The sequence below is a fragment of the Phyllobates terribilis genome, unplaced genomic scaffold (genome assembly GCF_046119375.1).
Source record: "Phyllobates terribilis strain yellow unplaced genomic scaffold, ASM4611937v1 Scaffold_482__1_contigs__length_1377538, whole genome shotgun sequence".
NCBI lineage: Eukaryota > Metazoa > Chordata > Amphibia > Anura > Dendrobatidae > Phyllobates > Phyllobates terribilis.
In genome coordinates, this window is record NW_027363242.1 from 28,299 (window position 1) to 50,985 (window position 22,687).

Genomic DNA, 22,687 nt, shown 5'->3' on the forward strand with positions numbered 1-22,687 from the left:
GGCTGGGATAGGCAGCAGACACCATGTCACATTTGAAGAGTCGCTGACATGCCGAAACAGCAGAAACCCCCACAAGTGACCCCATTTTGTAAACTACACCTCTCAAGGAATTCATCTAGGGAAGTAGTGAGCATTTTTTAATTTTTAAATTTATACCATTGGGCAGTGAAGAAAACATAATTATATTTTTATCACAAAAAAATGTTTTACCCTCAGATTTTACATTTTCACACAGGGCAATGGGTAAAAATGGTGCCGAAATGTGTCACACAATTTCTTCTAAAAGTGTCAATACCCCATATGTGGCTGTATCGTACCGCTTAGCCATACGGCGAGATCTGGGAGGGACGAAGCGCTATTTGACAATAGGAGAACAAATTATTGTAGAATAGGCATTTGGATTTGGGAGCACAAAATTTTCAGAATTTCTTTTGGGGGGCAAGGGCCATTTTGTTTTTCCAGAGCCTTTCTGCTACCAGTAACTTGGAATATTTTTAACAGATGACAGACCTGAGTGGGGACTAGCTTTTTTTGAGGACTGAGTTGAAGCTTTTATTGGGAACATTTTACGTAACATTTATCCGGCGCTCTAGGCTGAGCACTTACATCGGGGTTTCCATCTAAATTTCCAAGTGATGTAATTCAGATGAAACCCCTGCGGGATCCATTCACTGTAATGAGGCAGCAGAGTTACTCTGGACTCCGTCTGGCCTCTATTTAGCGGTGTCCTTTTTTTCAGAAGTGCACAAAACTGTGGCCAACCGCACTTTTATGCACGCCTAAAACAAATGACACCGTGGGATCACAGGCCAGATGGCATCCGCAGTGGCCTATATCTGCCTCATTACAGGGAATCTTCCGTCATGGGTTCCGGCTGAATCACATATTTCAGAGATTTACACAGAAACTCTGGTGTAAGTGCTCAGCGCAGAGCGCAGGATAAATGTAAGGCTCTGCGCCTTACTGCGATCTTTGGGAGACATAATAAACAAATCAGTAGCAGGTGAAGAATTGGTTTTATTTATTTTTTACGCCGTTCCTCGTGCGGTATAAGTGATGAGATTACTTTATTCTTCGGGTCGGTGCAATTACAGCGATACCAGAATCATATCGGGTTTTTATGACTGACAGCTGTCACACACTAAGAGACGCTTTTTTTTGCAAAATCTAGTTTTTGCATCACCATATTTTGAGAGCTATAATTTTTCCATATTTCGGCCAACAGAGTCATGTGATGGCTTGTTTTTTTGTGGGACGAGTTGACATTTTTATTGGTACCATTTTTGGGTACGTGACATTTTTTGATCGCTTTCTATTCCGTTTTTTGGGAGGTAGAATTAACAAAAACCAACAATTCAGGAATTGTTTTTTGAGGGCTTTTTTATGCCGTTCTGCGTGTGGTAAAAGTGATAAGGCAGCATTATTCTTCGGGTCAGTACGTTTACAGCGATACTACACTTACTGCATATTTTTTTATGTTTTGGCGCTTTTACACAATAAAACAATTTTATAGAAAATATATTTTTTTTTTTCATCGCTTTATTCTGAGAGCTATAACTTTTTTTATTTTTCAGCTGATGGAGCTGTATGGCGGCTTTTTTTTTGCGGAACAAGATGACGTTTTCAGCGGTACCATTTTTATTTCCATTTTGCTTTTTGATCACATTTTTTTCCACTTTTTGTTTGGTGATATGATGAAAAAGCATCGTTTTTTGCTCCGTTTTTTATGTATTTTTATTACGGTGTGCACAGAAGGAGTTAATTAGTGTGACAGTTTTATAGATAGGGTTGTTTCGGACGCGGCGATACCAAATATGTGTACTTTTTTTGTTTTTGCATAAATATACGGATTTATTGGTTTAATATTTTATTTTTATTTATTTATTTATTTTGTGACTTTTTTAACAGTTTGAAAACATTTTTTTGACTTTTTTTTTTACATTTTTACTTAGTCCCTGTATGGGACATTAATTTTTATTTTTCTAATCACTGATCTCATCCAATGCAATAGATATGTATTGCATTGGATGAGATCTATGCTGACAGTTTCACACTGTCTGTCTCCTGCTGGAGTTCAGCTGCAGGCTGAGCCTAGCAGGACACCATATATGGCAGATCTGGAGGCGGTCATGTGACCTCCAGCTGCCATAACAACGGCAGGTCCTGGAAGATATCAGGGGGCCGTCGGAGAGGTAAGTGGACGACCCCCTCTCCTCTCACTATCTTCTATATGCCGCGATCACTATAGATAGTGGCATATAGAAGATAGCAAAGGGTTAACAACATTGGGACCTGATCCAATCAGGTCCCGATGATGTCCCCTGTCAGAGCTATCACTCTGCACCGCACCTGCAGCGCTTGCAGGACCCTGGGGGTCCTGAGCGCTGCGGGACCACCCACCGTTTTTAAACGTCGGCACTGCACAGAGCCCAGACAGCGCCGACGTTTATATACAGTGGGCGGTCGGGAAGCGGTTAAAAAACTCTCAGGTTTCTTAATTATTTTTGTTGCTCTCATTTCAAAGATACAAAATTTGTTTTGAATTTAAAAAAAAAAACATACAACAGGAAAAAAAAAAGAGGACTACTATATCAGCGGCTACTAAATCATGGTTTCTAAGCAAACATATATCCATATATAAAAAAAAGTGCCTAAATGTCAGCAACAGGAGGATGTTGTGCCTTTTGCTGTTAAAGATTAACTAAACAATTGTACTGAAAATTCTATATTTTGGTCTTTAATTTCAAGCAGATCGGGGAGGTCCGAGTCTTGAAACCTCCAAGAAGTGCACAGCTCAGGAGATTGGCACTGGACAGCTCAGGCGACTGACAACGGACATCTCAGGAGACCGACACCGGACATCTCAGGAGACCGGCACCGGACAGCTCAGGAGGCCGGCACCGGACAGCTCAGGAGGCCGGCAGCGCCCAGCTCAGGAGGCCGGCAGCGCCAAGCTCAGGAGGCCGGCAGGGCCTAGCTCAGGAGGCCGGCAGCGCCCAGCTCAGGAGGCCGGCAGCGCCCAGCTCAGGAGGCTGGCAGCACCCAGATCAGGAGGCCGGCAGCGCACAGCTCAGGAGGCTGGCACCGCAGAGCTCCTGCCTGAGAGCACGCAATATGTATTCAATAGAAAGCACACGCTGCCCGTCTTCTGTCTCCACATTTCTCCGGGAAGCTTTGAGTGATCTGAGACCTGAACCCACCAATCTGCATGAAATTAAAGACAAAATTAGATGTAGAATTTAATGCCAAAGTTTAGATACTCTTAAGGGAAGGAAGGCACAATCCCCTCCTGCTGACATTTAGACTTTTTGGATGATGAATGTGCAGTAATATCTTTTCTTATGTGCAATGTTAAATTCTATGTGATGAAAAAAAATAAGAGCTCTCAGCGGCTGGTATATTTTAGGGGCCAATAAAAAGTATCAAACACTAAGAATTCTCTTTTTTTACCTTTTTATTAAATACAAATGACGCGCCCCCTGGGCCGTGTGTGTAGGGGAATACCCGGAGCCGGGCCTCTGTGAGATGCTGGGAGTTGTAGTCTCCGTGGCGGCGAGCCGGTCCGTGCCCAGGGCGGTCAAACCAGAGGGGATAGTCTATTCGTTCTGAAGGTCCGACTACACCACTCGTAGATTGCGGTCGGAGTGAACCGCCGCTACAGTGCAGACCGCTGAGGCAGATGTTGTGGGCGCAGCAGAGTGTAGTATAACTCCCCACGGGCGGAGTATAGCCTCAGGGCAGCAAGTGGGGATGTTGGGAGTGATGGTGCGCGGGAGTAATGACTCAGAGTCTCTGTAATGCAGTTCAGGATCTTTACTCACAGTTCTTTATCCAAATTACTTCAGCTGGTCATAACGTCCCACGTCGCACTGTGTTCACCAGGTGAGGGGCTCGGCCTACTCCTAGATAACTTTGGAGCGCTTCACAGGGCCCCCTTTGTGTGTCCTTCCCCTGGCCTGTCATACCCCACCAGTGACCATGCTTCTGTCCGGCTGCCTCGGGCCTTTGCGGGTAAACGTTGGTGCCGTTTCCCTGACCCTATGTGGTGCCTTCCTAACGGGTATGGCAAGGGGCTGCGCCACATAAAATGTCACAGCCTCCGGTTTCTAGCTGAGGGTAGTTCCCCGCCTCCACTAGTTTCGGGGACCGGTCTCCCCCTTTGGCCTGACCCCTCCACGCAGGTAGATTCGGGTGTGTGGTGGCTACCAGCCGGTCCACACCCCTGGGGTCCCTTCGTTCCTTGTTCCTGGAGCCTTCTCCGCTCCTCTTCCTTTCACTTCCTCTCCAGGCTTGGGCCTCAGTTACTAGGCCAGCCTCTGGAGCAGAGCTCATGCAGAGCCTCTGCTCCCGGTCACTTCTCGTCAGACTCCACACTCATCTCAGATGGTGCCAACCTTTTATACCTCCCTCTAGGTGCACCCAGGAACTACTTCCTCAATGCTCCTGCACTACAGGGTTCCCCCTTCCTCGGTGTTCCCTCCCCCCATCCAGCCAGGGACAGGGACTGTCATGCTCTGCCTGGAACATATCGGTCGCCCTGTCCCCCGGAAATGTGGTGTAATGCATGCAGGTGTCGGGGTCCTGATCCACACTTCATCCTTACCTGAGAGTGAGATATCACACCTCTGGGTGAGGTGCAATACCTCTGTAGCAACCGAGCCCTCGGGGTGCCACACAAACAAGCTTCAATATATTATATTTTTAATGATTTTTCAGCCATTGTGTAATTCTTTACCTCTTTTACTAAATGACCTGCAGCTTCTCATCTCCATTCTATGATTCACTGTAACAATCATCTATGAAGAAGAATTTTACATCTCCAATATTAGATCAGATGAAAATGCTAAAAAAAAAAAAAAGACAATGGCAAAAAGTAATCTAATTGTACTAAATAATGTGTAGATTTATATGGAGATCTTACACAGAAAATAATCACAGCTTTACTGTTACTATTGTCATGTAGAGGTGAAGATTCCACATCAGTTGTAAGAAATCCAACAAATTAAAGGTTCTGGTGAAGCTGCAGAGAAATTATCATTCAAGGCCCTTTTCTACACAGGGCGATAACTATTTTGAAAAAAAAAGTATTACCGCAAGCAAAGCTTCCCAATGACTGATGTAAAAGTGCAAATATCAAAAGATCAGTGAGAATTCGCACATTTCTCTGACCATATCATTAGGGACAACCTAAAAATGATTAAAAAAAAGAAGTCTACTCAAGTAAATCACAGAAAAAAAAAGGAAAAACAAATTCCAAAAATTTCTGTTATAAAAATTCATATTTTAAAGAGTAAAATTTGCTAAATTGTCAATTAACATTTTTACAAATTTATATTACCTAATGAATGAGACAAGGTCCATTTTTATATGTTGTTTTCTGAATTGTACACGGAAATGTTGCATTTAACTTTATAAATGGTGTTTGAGGGTATAAACTTCTTAATAAATATTTTTTTAATAATAAGTAATTTTTCATTTAATTTCGAGTATTACTGTACATTTATAGGAAATACCAAATACAAGACATTTTATTATGCTCTTCTATATGTTTCCTGAAGAGCCGAACTTCTTAGTTTCAATCTAAAAATGGAAAAAAAATTAGATTTTTAAAATTACAAATTATAAATTTGCTTTTCTTAAATTAAATAGTTATTAAATTGGAAAATTAACTTTTAACCCCGTTCATGTAAATTAGAGCAGATATGAATAAATCATTTTCCAGCATCTTAATGACTGAAGCCCCCGTACAAATCAGACTCATGTTACCCACAATCACCGATATCAAAAGATTCGGCCTATACTCTGAGATATATTGGGGCACCAGCCAAATAAACTTTGGGGGAGGAATGTCTATCAGGCACGAACGATTTCGGACTGCAGATGGCTTTCTTCTACTGGATATATCCCGCTGGTAGAGACGTCTTTTGGTGACCTTCTCGTAGAGAACACAGGAATGCTCGGCATAACAAGAGGTTCTTTGCAAGGGACAGAAAGCCGACATAGCTGATTGGCCAAAGCATTGTTCAGCAGAGACCTACATAATATGTCTGGAGGTCTTTATAGTCTTATGATCTCTGTTGTTGGTCACATGAGGTGAAAGCAGAGCAAAATGGCAAATTTTCACTCTACAATCGATCATCTATTATTTCAGTGAAAATAACGATTGATTGTTTTCACCAAACAAATCACCGACAAATGGTTCAAAACAAAGATCTGGAAGGTTGGATTTTTTGGGAATGACAAACACAAGCCGGCTGTAATTCCTTTTACTTATGTACTTGAGAAAAGTTATTAAGATTAAATTGTATAACAATGTCCTATACCAATGGTGGAGGGCAGAATTCATTAAATTTATCATTTTATCCAAGGGAAAGATGAATATCTGAATATTTTCTTGAAAATGGGAACCACAAGACAAAACAATAAAAGAACCTCATGAATTCAAGTTTCCAAAGGCCGGTGTAGGGGTTCAGTCTTTAGGAACATCTTACCCCCCTTTCCCCTGATGCTACAAGTTAGTCCATTGCAGGGTTTGGGGTAACCATTCACATAGTCAATGAGTATATTGCATCGCTGTATAAAAATGAGTAGGTGGCACCCCTAAATAATATGGAGTATTTAGTGATTTATAATAAAGACATTATAGATCACTAAAGATAAAAAAACCTATACATTAGCCTGTGGATGTCAGACGTAATAAGATTGTATCCAAAAGTCACACTGCGGCAACCAATTAAAAATCTAATGCCTCCTTAATAATATTATAGATGGAAGCAGGAGAAAAACTTAGATGATGAAACCAAAGACAAAGTATAAAGTATAAAAAATATATATATATTCACCCAAATATATTGAATAATGGGTTGGAGTGGGAAGAGCCAAAACCATCAATGTGGAATATATTAGTTTACAGGATTATTAATTACAATATATATTTAAAAGAAATGATTGATAATTTGGTCTGTAAGTGACTTTATTTATACAAACTCACGAAAGGTAAGATCTTCAGTCAAGGCTCAAACTTTTGTCCCTATGGGCTGTTTATTTCCTTTTTGGCCTCAGCATTACCTATGTGACTGATAATTGTTAATACACAAGGGGCCACATGGTATACACTATAGATATACACGCTATACATGACAAAGGATGTTTTAAGGATGGATCACACCCAAAGACTGAAACTTTGTGTATTCATACTGCTATTGTCTTTATTGATCAAGGTCTTTCAATAACAGTTAAGATGTTACCAGCCAATGGGCTCCATCTTATTTTGGGGGTATTAACATAACAAAGCCTGAGGTGGGGTGATCAGCATTTATCAAGGCTCCTTCCCTGGTCCAGGGTCACATCAGATCTAATATTGGCATCTGTGAGACATGAACTCAAATCTCCTACCCTGGGAAACCATCAATATGCCAACACCCCACGTGTTCAGTATTGAGCAGATACTGCAGATGGACTCCAAAATGGACGATGGTCCAGGAGAGGATACAAGTGCACAGCGTGACCCAAAGATGACACCAGGTCAAGAGGAGAAAACTGGGGAAAAGAAGAAGAATTACCAGCGATACCCCAAACCTCCATACTCTTACCTGGCCATGATTGCGCTGGTGATACAATGTGTCCCAGACAAGAAGCTGAAGCTGTCGCAGGTAAGAGAACGATGTTATAAAGGAATAGGTTAGTGGGATATTGACTTAGGACACCTAGCGGGGGACAACAAATCTTTTAAGACTGTACTTCTGCTAACTGGATGCATTTTTACTTTTGCTACATTTCTTCTTAAGTCATATACACAGAAAAAAACGCTAAATTTTCATAACAAGACTTTCCCGCATTGTGGGAATATACTGTTACATGTTATAACAGCCAGACACATCCAGGTTAAGAGAATTATAAACTTATTGCTGGTTCTTTTCCCTCCATATAAATTGTAATTTTTAACGCATACTTATTATGAAATGAGAATTCACAATTTAGGATAAATGGGGTTCCCTGACTAATTTGCAGAACTGAATGTTTTTTTGCCTTCAGATTTTAGAAAAGATCAGCGACTTCTTCCCCATCTTCAATGGACGATACCAAGGATGGAAAGACTCTGTCAGACACAACCTGTCCTCTAACGACTGCTTCAGAAAGGTGAGGACTCCGTGTGGTCATTTACTGGGGTCACTCTCTTCTAATGGACATTGTTGGTTTTTACATATAAGGGGAAATGTATTAATATTGTAAAATGCATCATTTCATGAGATGGTAGAAATGGTGGAAATCGTGTAAAATCATCACAATGGTGCATTGGGTAAATTACATCTCTAATGACTCTCTTAGTAGGTTCCAGGTTCTCCTCCATAAACCTCATCACACACAGCGCTGTTTTTCTTCTCTAATGAGGCAGGATTTTTCTTCATGTCACTAAATATTTATATCCTAAGTAACAATTTTCTATTTCATAAATCTCATCTGCTTAATATTAGTTGTCTTTTTTATAACATTTTTAAAGGATTTGACATTATTTTAGAAGGTATCACACTATTACATTTTCAGAAAAAATGCATTTCCCAATTCTAATATTACTGATAAATGTTACCTCCTAAAGACTCCTATAAACAAACTTCAAGATCCCAGTTTTCTACCAAAGTTATTATCCCATAATCATTTCTACTGTGACATCTATATACAGTAGTGACTTTATATTGCAGAAATTTGAATTTTATTTCAATCTTTATCTGAATTTCTTGAATCTTTATTTCAGGAGCCGAAGGATCCAAAACAGACTCAGGCCAAAGGGAACTTCTGGACAGTGGATGTGAGTCGGATTCCTCCAGAGGCCATGAAGCTTCAGAATACGGCGGTCAGCAGGCAGGACATCTACCACCTTGACCTGGCCCCCTTCATTATCCATGGACATCCCTACAGGCCTATAGATAACCATCATCCTTCTCTTACAAATGACACGATCCCATCAGACCAGAAGCTGCTGCGCCATCCATTTTTTCATCTCCAAACCCAGCATCGTCTTTCCCAATGATCCTATGGAACCTTCCTACATCTAATTCAAGCGTTGTTCCTCCTAATATATTTTCCCCTCCCAGTGTACACCCGCTTGTGCTTTACCCAAATTTCCCACCCATACCCCAGTATAACTATCCATCACCACATACCCTGGAAATGAATCATCCTCCCGTCAATTTCCCCCCAAACTGAACAATGTTATGTATCTCAGGATGCTCCACACACGCTGGGATCCTGACCCACCAAGGTCCATACAGGGACCACCAAGGACACTTTAAGCTTCCCCGGCTTTTGTAAATAGTTGTTCGTTGTTTGCTTATGTTTGTTGTTTTACTCTTAATAAACTGCTTTTCACTATATACAATTACCCTGATTCTTTATATGTAAATGTGAGTGTAAAGCTTCCCCACGGAAATGAATGTTCTATTTGGTCAACTATCTCTGTAAGATTCCAGGTTTAGTAATTTTGGGTCAATATCTCCAAATAAATTCTCGTAAAGAGATTTTGTGTTTCCAAATATAACCAGAGGCGCAGAGGTCCAGTATGGATGGCTTGTCTCTCTCCATTTAGAACTGATATTTGGCTCATTATTAATAAGGATGGGCGGACCCGTGGATGTTTGGGTCTGTCAAGTTCAGCCGAACTTTATAAAAAAACAAAACGGTACCCAAACTTGAACCTAAACCCCATTCAAATGAATGGGGGGCCCGAATTTGCGGCAGTTCCCACGCTCGAGATGCTCGGTGCTTGCCGAGTATTTCCGGGATTGCTCAGCGTGAGCTGGAGTCTCTTCCATGAACATGTAGGGATTGTCTGCCACACACTGTAATGCCGCAGCCATGTTGGTTGTGGCATTACAGTGATTGGCTGGCCGCACAACGTCATCAGGTCTATATCAGACCTGGCACCGCCATGCTCGTCACAGTCTAATCCGGAATCAGACAGTGTAGAGAGAGGTGCTGCTGAGCTAGGGAGAGATTTGCTTGTTTCTTAGTTAGTGTAGGTATACCAGCATATATTATTCACATACCCATCTCAACTAGCAGTCCTTCTGAGGACTAATCAAGCTGCATAGATATCAGTGCTAGACAGGCAGGCAGGCAATGTATGTGACAGACTGCAGTGCATATAGCAAGAGGATCCATTCCAGTTCTGCCTGTTGCAACTTCTGACAGGAAGTGGTGGAGGTGGAGCCTGCCGTGTGCTGCTTGCTGAGTGTGCTGCGTTTGGAGAGAGCTCCTGGGAAGGGAGGTAATCTTTTCCATCTGGGACTTTTTGTCTGCCCCCTTCCCAGGAAAGGAAGCTCAGAGTGGGACTGGCCTCCGGGGCTGGGCCCCCGGCTCCCACCTCCCGGTCCAAGCTGGCGGGGGGTGGGAGGAACACCAAGCCGGCTAAGGCTACAAGATCTGGCCAAGACAGCAGGGGTTCCAGCATGAGGACCCAGAGGACCCCCGAGGCTACGACCGCGGCGGCTTCTCCCTCCGGAGGTAGGTCGAGTACGAGCGGAGGTGCTGCAGCGGTGCCCCCTGATTGGGGTACCAAGGCGTCGAGGGAGGCAACCGTCACCTATGCCTCCCGTATACATGCGCACCTCTGCGAGTATGAGGACGCCACAAAGAAGCTAAGTTCCCTCTGGGGGGAGTTGAGGGTGGCTCAGGAGAGGTCCGTGAGGGCCTCTGGCAGTAAGAAGCCTGAGCTATCCGCCGCGGTCCGGAAGATCAAGCGGGCCATTCAAGACCTGGAGGACCGCAGGAGCACCATCTTGGCGGGCAGTGGACCCTTTCGGGAGAAACTGGAAAACGATAACCGGTTCAGAGCCATGACTGGTGGGGCTCTGGAGGGGTCGCAGGGCCCCAGCCAGGCGGTGGAGGAGGAGGAAGAGGTATGCGTGGAGGAGGCTGCACCCTACCCACCGCCTGGTGGCCTGGTAAGTGATCTCCAGGCATCGCATAGCGGGATAGCCCCTGAGCAGATGGCTCTCCCGTCCGATTCTAGCCCTTCAGAGGGCAGCGGGAGCGAGGGGGAGGATGAGGAGGATGGGAGCAGTAGCAGTGAGGGGGGCTGCCTTATCATGCAGCAGATCCAGCAGATCGAGTCCCCGATACGTTTTGGTCAGCTTACGTTCGGGGATGAGATCTGCGAGGATGAGGCACCCGTGAGGGGGATGAAGAGGAAAGCAAAAAAAAAGAGGAGGAAAACAACTGTTGCACACAAGTTTGTGTATGTCCCCCTCTCTGGGGCCCCCCTGTCCCGTTGTGCGGCACCCGCTACCCACCCCGGCTTGGACTCTGTTGTGGGTCCACAGCGAGGGAGCGGGGAGACTATAGGCCATGGCACGCAGAGCGCTGCCTCTGTTTGTGGTAATAGAGGCAGTGCGTCAGGGGTGTCTGATATGGAGCATGGCACGGAGGGCGGCCCGACGGTGGGTGTGATCTGTGGTGGTGCTCAGGCTGGATCCCCTGTAAAAGGGAGGTCTGGCCTGGCACCTGGTGCGCCTGCTGGCGTGCAGGGGGTGGCTTGTACATCTGCCGCTGCCTCCTGCTCTGCTGGCAGCGCACCGACAGCCGGGGCCGCATCTCCGGCGGCGTGTGCTGGGGTGTCTGGGTCCCTCACGCACGGATCCACTAAATCTGGATCACTTTCAGGGACCCAGAGACCTGGTAAGGTGAAGGGCGCGGGGCCTGCGGCTCCGGCAGAGCCGGCTCATAAAGGAAAGGTGGGGCTTGCTCCCCTGGCAAAGTCCGCCGCGAGGTTGGGGCCCCCTGCGCAGGGGCCCAGTAATGGATCGGCGCGAGGGGCTCCACCGCCGATGGGGAGTGGCCTAGCCTGGGGCCGGCCGCCGGAGCTGGGGTGGCCAGTCTGTTTGTGGTGAAGGGTGTGACGGTAGGGGCCCCTGTGAGTAGACCCAGTTCCGGGTCGGCTTCGGGGGTCCCGGCGCGGCCGGCTTCGGGGGGCGTGGCCTCCCAGCCGTCCACGGCACCAGTGGGAGTGGCCTCTGGGGCCCCCACCGTGCTGCCTGGTGTGGGGGGTGTGGCCTCCCTGTCATCCACGGCACCGGTGGGAGTGGCCTCTGGGGCCCCCACTGTGCTGCCTGGTGCGGGGGGCGTGGCCTCCCTGTCACCCAAGGCACCGGTGGGAGTGGCCTCTGAGGCCCCCACTGTGCTGCCTGGTGCGGGGGGCTTGGTCTCCCTGTCACCCACGGCACCGGTGGGAGTGGCCTCTGGGGCCCCCACCGTGCTGCCTGGTGCGGGGGGCGTGGCCTCGCAGGCAAACCCACCCAAGTGGGCGTGGCTCCACCCGAAAAGGGGCGGGGCTTAGCACCGGCAGCTGCTACTACTGGGAGCAGTGATGCCACAGCTGCGGCAGACAACGGAGGAGGTGCCTGCCTGTCGGTGTCCTCTGTGCCCACGGGCTATTCTGGGGCAGGGGCGCCGGCAAAAATGGCAGCAGCACCAGGTTCCCAAAACCCCCCGGCAGGGAAGGTGCTGCCAGCAGGTGGCGGCAGTGCTGCTGCAGGGAAAAAATGTTTACAGAAAAAAAAAAACTGTGACCCCAGTGTGCATGTGAGTGAGAGTGGGGCGAGGGGTGTGACTATTGACGTGGATGGGGATAGCGTGGGTATGGATGTGGCTGTGATTGAAGATACAAGTGTTGAGGTGTCTGTGGAAGGGAGTAAGAATGGTGTGTCTGTTGGTAGTGGGGGTGGGGCTGGTCCATCTGCCCCCCCGGTTGCTGGTCCCCGGAGTTTTGCGGGGGTAGTAGCTGGGGGCTCGGGATCTTCAGGGCGGGCTTCCTCACCTCTGGACCTCAGGGATGGTGACTTGCGGCGCCGTTTCCTCAAGGCCCTCAAAAAGGGAGAACGGACGATCGAGGTAGAGGGAAGAGCGGTAGACTTGGCCTTTTGGCTGGATAGACATGGCCTGGCTGCCTTCCAAGATAAAAGGGAGGGGGAGACAGTGTGGTCCCTCCCGACAGCCGGGCAGGGGGTGGCCAGGAGGAATGTGGTCCGTCTTCGGTGGAGGGGCAGTGAAGCGTGCCCGCCAAGATCGAGGGTCGTGGAGCTCCTCCTGAAGATGAGCTTCAGGGCGACTGACATCTTTGCCCTGATTCATCCTTTTGGTACCCCCATCTTCGACATCAGTTTTGTTCGGCCGGAGGGCCTAGAGCTTTTCTGGTCGAATTTTGAACTGGTGAAGGGGGAGCCCGGCTAGCGAGACTTTGCCGTGCAGGCGGTGTCTCGTCAAAATGGCGTAAAGAGGGTGACTGTTTTGACAAGTAACGAGTCACGCTCTGGGGTCGATATTATGACGTGGCTTTCCCGCTATGGGGAGGTCACGGACGTCCCAAAAAAGAACAGGGACGAGTTTGGCATTTGGTCAGGGGGCTGGACCTTCATGATGAGGTTGAAGGTCTCAGGCGGTACTGTCACCCACATCCCCTCCTCAGCATTTCTGGGGAGGGACAGGATCCTGATTAGTGTTGAGCCACCCCCGTAGTGTTCGAGTTCGGTTCGGTTCGTCGAACACCCGTGTGTTCGCCGAACTGTTCGTCGAACTGTTCGTCGAACACCTTCGAACACCATTAAAACCAATGGCAGGCAAACAAAAACACATAGAAACACATAGAAAACACCTTCAAAGGTGTCCAAAAGCTGACAAACTGCTCAGAAGACACAACTAACACATGGAAAAGTGACAAGTACATATAGTCATGCGAAAAGAAAAGAGGTGGAGGAGTAAAAGGAGGGGGAGACACAGATATAGGCATGTCATGCCCTTCTAAAATCCAAAAAGTGAGAAGCCGACACGTTCAATCCGCTCCTGCCCGTGCCACCTCCGTGTCGCCGGGTTTGTGCCAGAGCCGCGGTGAACCCTGACGGCCAGCCCCCATCTCCCAATACTGGTGCCTGTCCGCTGGTGGGTCGAGCGAGCCCCCCTGTGGTGGAGGCAGCTCTAAGCTTTTTAATTTAAATTGTCTCTCTAATTTGAATAAATACACTTTAAATCCATTTACAAGGATCTATTGGAGGGCAAGTCTCATGCCAGCAGCCGCGTAATTCCAGCTCCAGTAGCGTCCACTAAAGCTGCTGCAGTTAAAAAGCTTTTATAAGGATCGAGCTCGGCTGTCCACCGCAAGGCATCCTACTGCCAGTCCGAGCCCCTATGCCTTGGGGTGCCTCCTGATGCTCTTCACTGAGTATCCCGTGGTCCCGAAGCATTTCCTTTGAAAAAATGAACTGTCCAAACTACAGGTGGTGTAGCTTGCTTAACAGCCGGGATAATCCGCTGACTAGCAGACCCTGCTACTAGGCACAAAGTATTTCCTGGGCTAGATGCAGTTAAAAATTTGTAATTAGATACTCTCGTTGGATGCTGAGAAAGCATTCCATAGAGTCTCCTGGCACGCCATATATGATTCTCTTAAAAAGCTTGGGGTAGGGGTCTAGGGGACCCTTTTATAGCCAAAATCACGGCCCTGTATCGCAATACATCACCTAGGCTGAAGATAAATGGAACTGTAGCACCCTGAGGGCTCGGTTGCTACAGAGGTATTGCACCTCACCCAGAGGTGTGATATCTCACTCTCAGGTAAGGATGTAGTGTGGATCAGGACCCGACACCTGCATGCATTACACCACATTGCCGTGGGGCAGGGCGACCAATATGCCCCTGAGATGGGCACGACAGTCCCTGTCCCTGGCTGGAGTGGGGGGAGGGAACACTGAGGAAGGGGAACCCTGTAGTGCAGGAGCAGGGAGGAAGCAGTTCCTGGGTGCAATGAGAAGGGAGTATAAAAGGTGGGCACCATCTTAGTTCAGTGCAGAGAAGTCTGAGCAGAAGTGGCAGGGAGCAGGGGCTCTGCATGAGCTCTGCTCCGGAGGCGGGCCTAGTAACAGAGGCCCAGGCCTGGAAGAGGGAGAAGGAAGGAAGAGGAGCGGAGAAGGCTCCAGGAACGAGGAACGAAGGGATCTCAGGGGTGCGGACGGGCGAGTCGCCACCGCACGCCCGAATCCACCTGCGTGGAGGGGTCAGGCCAAAGGGGGAGACCGGTCCCCGAAACTAGTGGAGGCAGGAAACAACCCTCAGCTAGAAACAGGAGGCTGTGACATTTTATGTGGCGCAGCCCCTCGCTACACCCGCTAGGAAGGCACCACATAGGGTCAGGGAAACTGGCGCCAAGTTTACCAAGAGGAGGCCCGAGGCAGCCGGACAGAAGGGTTGGTAAGAAAGGCCAGACAAAGGACACACAAAGGGGGTCCTGTGAAGCACTCCAAAGTTATCTGGGAGTTGTCTGAGCCCCTCACCTGGTGAGCACAGTACGACGTGGGCAGCCGTTACCTGCAGACGTGGTCTGGATAATAAGAACTGTGAGTAAAGGCCCTGGACTGCATCACTGACTCCGTGTCATTACTGCTGCTGCCCTGCACCATCACCCCCATCCTCCGCATACACTGCCCTGAGGCTATACTCCTCCCGTGGGGAGTTATGCTACGCTCTGCTGCACCCACAACACCAGCCTCAGCGGTCTGCCCTGGAGCGGCGGTTCACTCTGACCGCAATCCACGGGTGGCGTAGTCGGACATTTAAACATCAAAACCACATAAATAGTTCCGCCACTGGTTTGACCGCCCTGAGCCACGGAACCGGGTTGCCGCCACGGAGACTACAACCACCAGCATCCACCAAAAAGGGTCCGGCTCCGGGTGTCCCAAGGCCCAGGGGGCGCGTCAGAACATTTTCATCACCTTTCACAATCACCAATGGGACAAGGCAGGGATGTTCTCTGTCCCCTCTCTTATACATCCTAGTGACGGAGCACCTGCTTTCATCAATTCGCCATAACCCCAATATTAGGTGGATTGAGGTGGGAGGCACCGAGTACAAGTGCTCTCTATTTGCTGATGATGTCCTAGTATATATCACTCAATCACATATATCCATCCATGCTGTTATGGCTGAAATAGATCACTTTGTTACATGGTCAAATTTTAAAATCAATGCAGCGAAGTCTGAGGCCCTCGATGTCTCCCTCCCCAAATCCATATAGGATTCCATCCAGTCCAACTTTCCTTTTGCCTGGCCCTCACAGGGTATCAAATACTTAGGAATTCCTATTCATAGAGACCTCTCCCATCTATGTTATCTTAATTTTGGGCCCTTTATTGAACAACTCCATACAGACCACGGTTGGCAAGTTAGAACTGTAAGATTCACTACGTGAACCACTGGTGTTTTGTGGAAAAGCACATGTACACTGTGTTCCAAATTATTATGCAAAAAGTGTTTAGGAGTGATAAGGGAAGAATTTGTTTGTTTGTCAGTTAAACTCATTGATGGTGATGTGTGTCAGGGCTCTTTATATCACTGTAAGCAATTGCAGACACCTGTGCTAATTAGTTTGGCAGGTGTGTCCAATGAAAGGCAAGACTACTTAAGAAGGCTGTCTCACATTATTAAGCAGCCTACATTTTCTGCCAAAATGGGAAAGAAAAAGGATGTGTCGGCTGCTGAGAAGCAACAAATTGTGGAGTGTTTAGGTCAAGGCATGACTACAATCAACATTGTGCGATGATCAGGATGAAGTGTCTTGGCAATCAAGAAGTATGTAGCTGATTCACAGTACACACGTGTGCGTGCTGATAAGGGCAAATTGAGGACTCTTTTCTACAGGCAATTACGTCAGGTTGAAAGAGCAGCGGCAAAAAAGCCTTGTCATAGCAGCAGACAAGTTTTTGAAGCTGCTTGTGCCTCCAACGTCCCCCGAACAACAAGATGCAGGGTCCTTCAGAGGTTTGCAGCTGTGCATACGCCATCCTGTCGACCTCCTCTATCCACTTCACACAAGCAGAAATGGCTCCAGTGGGCCAAACATTACATGAAGACTGATTTCAAAACTGTTTTGTTCACGGATGAGTGCCGTGCAGCGCTCGATGGTCCAGATGGATGGAGTGGAGGATGGCTGGTTGATGGACACCCCACGCAAACACGGCTACAGCGCCAACAAGGAGGAGGTGGAGTAATGTTTTGGGCTGGAATCATGGGGAGAGAGATTGTCGGCCCCTTTAGGATCCCTGAAGGCGCTAAAGATGAACTCCATAATGTATGTGGATTTTCTCAAACAGCACTTCCTGCCATGGTTCAAGAAGAAGAACCGTGTATTTCACAGCAAGATCATTTTTCTGCATGATAATGCACCATCTCATGCTGCACATAAAACATCTGCATCTCTGGCTGATATGGGCATAAAAGGGGACAAACTTATGGTGTGACCCCCATGCTCCCCTGACCTCTACCCCATTCAGAACCTTTGGAGCATCATTAAAAGGAGTGTCTATGATGGCAGGAGGCAGTTCACATCTAAGCAACAGCTCTGGGAGGGTATTCTGTCCTCATGCAAAACAATTGAAGCAGAAACCATCCAAAACCTGACAAATTCAATGGACGAGAGAGTTCAGAAGCTCCTTTCGAACAAGGGGTCCTATGTGAAAATGTAACATCACCTAGAATAAAGTTTTGAGTTGAAAACTGTTTGATTTCAGTTTCTAACAACCTGCTAATGCTTATAATTTCAAAAATGACCATTTTTTTGGTCTTTATTAAAATGAAAAGGTTGATCGAAAAGTTTGGGGGATCTAAGAGTGTGGCAACACAGTAGTCATGATTACTTCGAATTCTGACAATATGAGGGTCATGCTGCAGGTAGTGCAGCAAGAAGGCACTTATGTGTCTTGCGCATCTCGGAGCCCCAAAATTATTTTCCGGGCTAGATGCAGCTAAAAATTATTATTAATTTTAAATCTGGCGAAGCTTTAGTATAGATGGCCTAATAGGATCAGTGCTGCACACTGCTACAAAGCCCAAATTATTTTCCAGTCAAGATACAGATAAACATGATTAGTAATTTTAAATCTGGTGGAGCTTATTATAGATGGCCTAATAGAATCAGTGCTGCACACTGCTACAAAGCCCAAATTATTTTCCAGCCAAGATACAGATAAACATGATTAGTAATTTGAAAGCTTAAAACGGTTGGTAGGGTGATTTTAACCAATCATCAAGCTTTTACTCTCCCCAGGATGACACAGGGGTAGAAAAGTCGTTTCGGATCCATGATTTGTTCATCTTTATGAACGTGAGTCTGTCTACATTATCAGTGGAGAGCCGCGTGCGCTTATCTGTCAGCACACCACCAGCAGCGCTGAACACACGTTCAGACAGAACGCTGGCTGCGGGGCATGACAAGATCTCCAAGGCGTAAGTGGCTAGCTCCGGCCATTTATCCAGATTGGAAGCCCAAAAAGAGCAAGGGTCCAGTGACACAGTCGTGGCTTCAATGTTTACTTGGAGATACTCCTGTACCATCGTCTCTAGGCGTTGACTATGTGTCAGACTTCTTGTCTCCTGTGGCCTTGCAAAGGATGGGCTAAAAAAGTGGTGAAATGATTCCGCAAAATTGATGTTACCAGCAGATACTGTGGTTCTGTTACGGTTTGAGTGCTGAACACTTGACGGTCCCACGGTTGGCAAGTTGGAACTGTGAGATTCACTACGTGCACCATTGGTATTTTGTGGAAAAGCACATGTAAGATTCTGCAACAGTCTCTGCTGATACTCCTGCATGCGTGCATCCCTTTCTATGGCAGGAATAATTTCTGCAAATTTACTTTTGTACCGGGGATCTAACAGTGTGGCAACCCAGTAGTCAGGATTATTTCTAAATCTCACAATTCGAGGGTCATGTTGCAGGTAGTGCAGCAAGAAGGCACTCATGTGTGTTGCGCATCCAGGAGCACCAAGTCCCTGTTGTGTTGGTGGTGAGGCAACAATCATGCTTCCTTCCTCTGTCCTCTCCCCCCAACCTCGCACAACAGAAATGTGATCAAGGTCTCCCTCATCTGATGAGTCTTCCATCAGTTCGTCCTCCACTTCTTCCTGGGCTCCTGCACCTTCCTCACTAGTTTGGCTGCTACCATGCGCCCTGGTAAAACCATCTCCCCCACCCTCACATGCCTGCCGCCTTGGTGCTGCCGACCGTCTGGACCTTGCAGATGTTAGCCCTTCCACATACAACTCCTCCTCCTCTACTTCCTCCACCTCCTCTTGTGCCACCACCTGACTCCGAATTCTGTTTAACATGTGCTCCAGCATGTAAATCACCGGAATAGTCATGCTGATAATGGCATCGTCAGCACTAAACATCTTCGTCGCCATTTCAAGACTGTGCAGAAGGGTGCATAGGTCCCTGATCTGAGACCACTCCTCCAGCGTGATTTGCCCCACCTCTGGATCTCGTTGGCCCAGGCTATACGTCAGAACGTATTGCACCAGGGCTTGTCGGTGCTGCCACAGTCGCTGCAACATGTGCAGAGTTGAATTCCACCGGGTAGGCACATTGCATTTTAGCAGGTGAAGTGGCAGGCCCAACGACTTCTGTAGAGATGTAAGTCGCTGAGCTGCGGGATGCGAACGGCGAAAGTGAGCACACAGCGACCGTGCCCTCTGCAGAAGGCCATCTAGTCTGGGATAGTGGGCTAAAAATTGCTGGACAACCAGGTTCAACACGTGAGCCATACAAGGCACGTGTGTGACATTGCCCCGGCTAAGGGCCGCACCCAGGTTTGCAGCATTGTCGCACACGGCCTTCCCTGGTTTCAGGTCCAGTGGAGACAACCATTCATGAAATTGGTTCTCCAGAGCTGACCACAACTCCTCAGCTGTGTGACTCACATTTCCCAGACATTTCAATGTAAAAACCGCCTGATGACGTTGAGCCCTACTGCCAGCATAGTAAGGAGGTGTGCAGGATCCCTTCTGCGCAGTTAGAAAGCTTGTGGCATGACCAGACAGGCTTTGGGTGCAGGTGGAAGACCGAGAGGAGGTTGAGGAGGCAGAAGCAGTGGAGGAACTTTGACATAAAGAGGATTGACGCACAACTCGTGGGGACGGCAAGACTTGGACAGCAGCCCCTTGTCCTGCTGTCACCATAGTTACCCAGTGCCCAGTCAGTGACATGTAACGCCCCTGTCCGTGCCTACTCGTCCAAGTGTCTGTGGTGAAATGCACCCTGTCACACACAGAGTTTCTCAAAGAAGCGGTGATGTTGTGTGCGACATGCTGGTGGAGCGCAGGCACACCTTTCTTTGAGAAGTAGTGCCGACTGGGCATCTGGTACTGGGGCACTGCGACGGACATAAGGTCTCGAAAATCCTCTGTGTCCACCAGGCGGAAAGGCAGCATTTCTGTAGCCAAGAACTTGCAGATGGTGAAATTCAACCTCTTAGCTTTCTCATGGCTAGGAGGAAATGGTCTTTTACTTGTCCACATCTGAGGGACCGAGGGCTGGCTATTGTGCTTAGACGGGGTTGATAAGGGTGTCCCCGGCAAACTGCCGGTCTGTGAGGAAGATGCAGGCGGACATGTTAGGTTGCCTTGATCCAAAGGTGGTGCTATCGATGTCGGACAGCGCTCAACACCAGCTGGTGTTACCACCTCCAAAGAAAATGATGACCTGCCAATCACGCTGGCTGTTGCGGGTAAAGAGGTGGCAGGTCTGCGCCCCAAAACAGGTGTGACTGCTGTCCCCCCAGTCACAGAGGATGAAGAGGCCGCGGATGCACAAGATATGGCAGACGGTGGTTGGCCCGGCCGGCTAGGCCGCATTGTAGCACACTGAGCTTCCCACTGCAACTTATGCTTCATGTCCATGTGCCGGTTCATGCATGAAGTACTCAAACTATGTATTTTTTGGCCTCTACTTGGCTTTTGCTGACAAATGTTACAGATAACACGAGTTGGGTCATCTTTATCGATCTGAAAAAATGCCCAGGCTATGCAAGGCTTAGCACCCATGCGACCTGAAGAGCCACCACGACTTGTGGTGAGAGGCAGAGTTGTGTTTGAGGATGCAGTTGTTGACGTGCTTCCAGTACTACGTCTCTGTCCAGGAAGGCGCAACCTGACCTCGTCGTCACTAGCATCTTCCTCCACCTCCTCTGCTGACCTCATCTCTTGGCTGACTGTGGGTTGACAGTAAGTGGGATCTCCAACCTCATCATCATCACCCTGTGCGTTATCACACCCGTCGTCCTCAGAGCCAACCTGTTCCTGCCCTGACAAAAAACTAAAGTTGTCACTCCAATCAGGTATTTGAGTCTTATCATCGTCTTCCTCATTGTCTCCACCAACAGGAGTTACAGTTTGGGAATGAGGGTCTACATTATGGTCAGAACCTTCTGCGTCTGGTCCTGGATCCGACTCATAAAGATTCTGGGCATCAGTGCAGATCATTTCCTCGTCTGGATTCACAGAAGCGCTGGAGTCGACCTCTGATTCCCAGGCTATAGTATGAGTAAACAGCTCTGCAGACTCAACCATCTGTTCTACCTCATACTCAGACGGGCAGCTGGAGATTTGGGAGCTGTGAGGAAGCAAGTGCGATTGGGGTGACACCTTTGAGGACTGGAGTATTTGTGATGTTGAAGTTGATGTGGAGGAGAGCCCACTTAAAGGAGCACTTGATATCCGTTGAAGCACCTGCTGTTTTTGTGCCTCATCTGGAATTTGTAGCGATTGGCGTGGCCGTAAGAAAGGGATCTTATCACATTGTCCGCTAAAAGAAGTAGACATTTTAGTTTGGCTGGAAGATGGTCTTTCTTCTGCAGATGTTACTGTTGCTTTAACACCTACCCCACGGACACAACCTTTTTTCCCCTTCCCAACATGCCTATTCCCCTTTCCACCAGCAGCAGGCCTTTTTCCACTCATTTTGGTGGTTAACTAATTAACAACTCTGGAGTTGTTTGCACAAAAAAACAATGGATGGGAACCGAGCAGAGCTGAGTGGCCAAACTGTGGTATTAGGCCAAAACTATTGGCTGGGTTAGATGCAGAAAAAAATTATATTCAATTTGCAACCTGATGGAGGTCAGTATAGATGGACTAATAGAGAAAGTCCCACACACTGCTAGAAGGCCAAATATTTTTTCAGAGCTAGATGCAGATAAAAATTATTTTTAATTTGCAACCTGATGGAGGTCAGTATAGATGGACTAATAGAGAAAGTCCCACACACTGCTAGAAGGCCAAATATTTTTTCAGAGGTAGATGCAGAAAAAAATATATTCAGTTTGCAACCTGATGGAGGTCAGTATAGATGGACTAATACAACAAGTCCCACACACAGCTAGAAGCCCAATATTTTTTCAGAGGTAGATGCAGAAAAAAATATATTCAGTTTGCAACCTGATGGAGGTCAGTATAGATGGACTAATACAACAAGTCCCACACACAGCTAGAAGCCCAATATTTTTTCAGAGGTAGATGCAGAAAAAAATATATTCAGTTTGCAACCTGATGGAGGTCTGTATAGATGGATTAATAGAACAAGTCCCACACACAGCTAGAAGCCCAATATTTTTTCAGAGGTAGATGCAGAAAAAAATATATTCAGTTTGCAACCTGATGGAGGTCAGTATAGATGGACTAATACAACAAGTCCCACACACAGCTAGAAGCCCAATATTTTTTCAGAGGTAGATGCAGAAAAAAATATATTCAGTTTGCAACCTGATGGAGGTCTGTATAGATGGATTAATAGAACAAGTCCCACACACAGCTAGAAGCCCAATATTTTTTCAGAGGTAGATGCAGAAAAAAATATATTCAGTTTGCAACC

At 47.4% G+C, this 22,687-nt stretch overlaps 1 pseudogene; it reads left to right on the forward strand.

The window, feature by feature from the left end:
• The first annotated feature begins 7,376 nt into the window (after positions 1-7,376).
• On the forward strand, positions 7,377-9,204 carry LOC141229493 (forkhead activin signal transducer 3-like; annotated as a pseudogene).
• Positions 9,205-22,687: the final 13,483 nt, after the last annotated feature.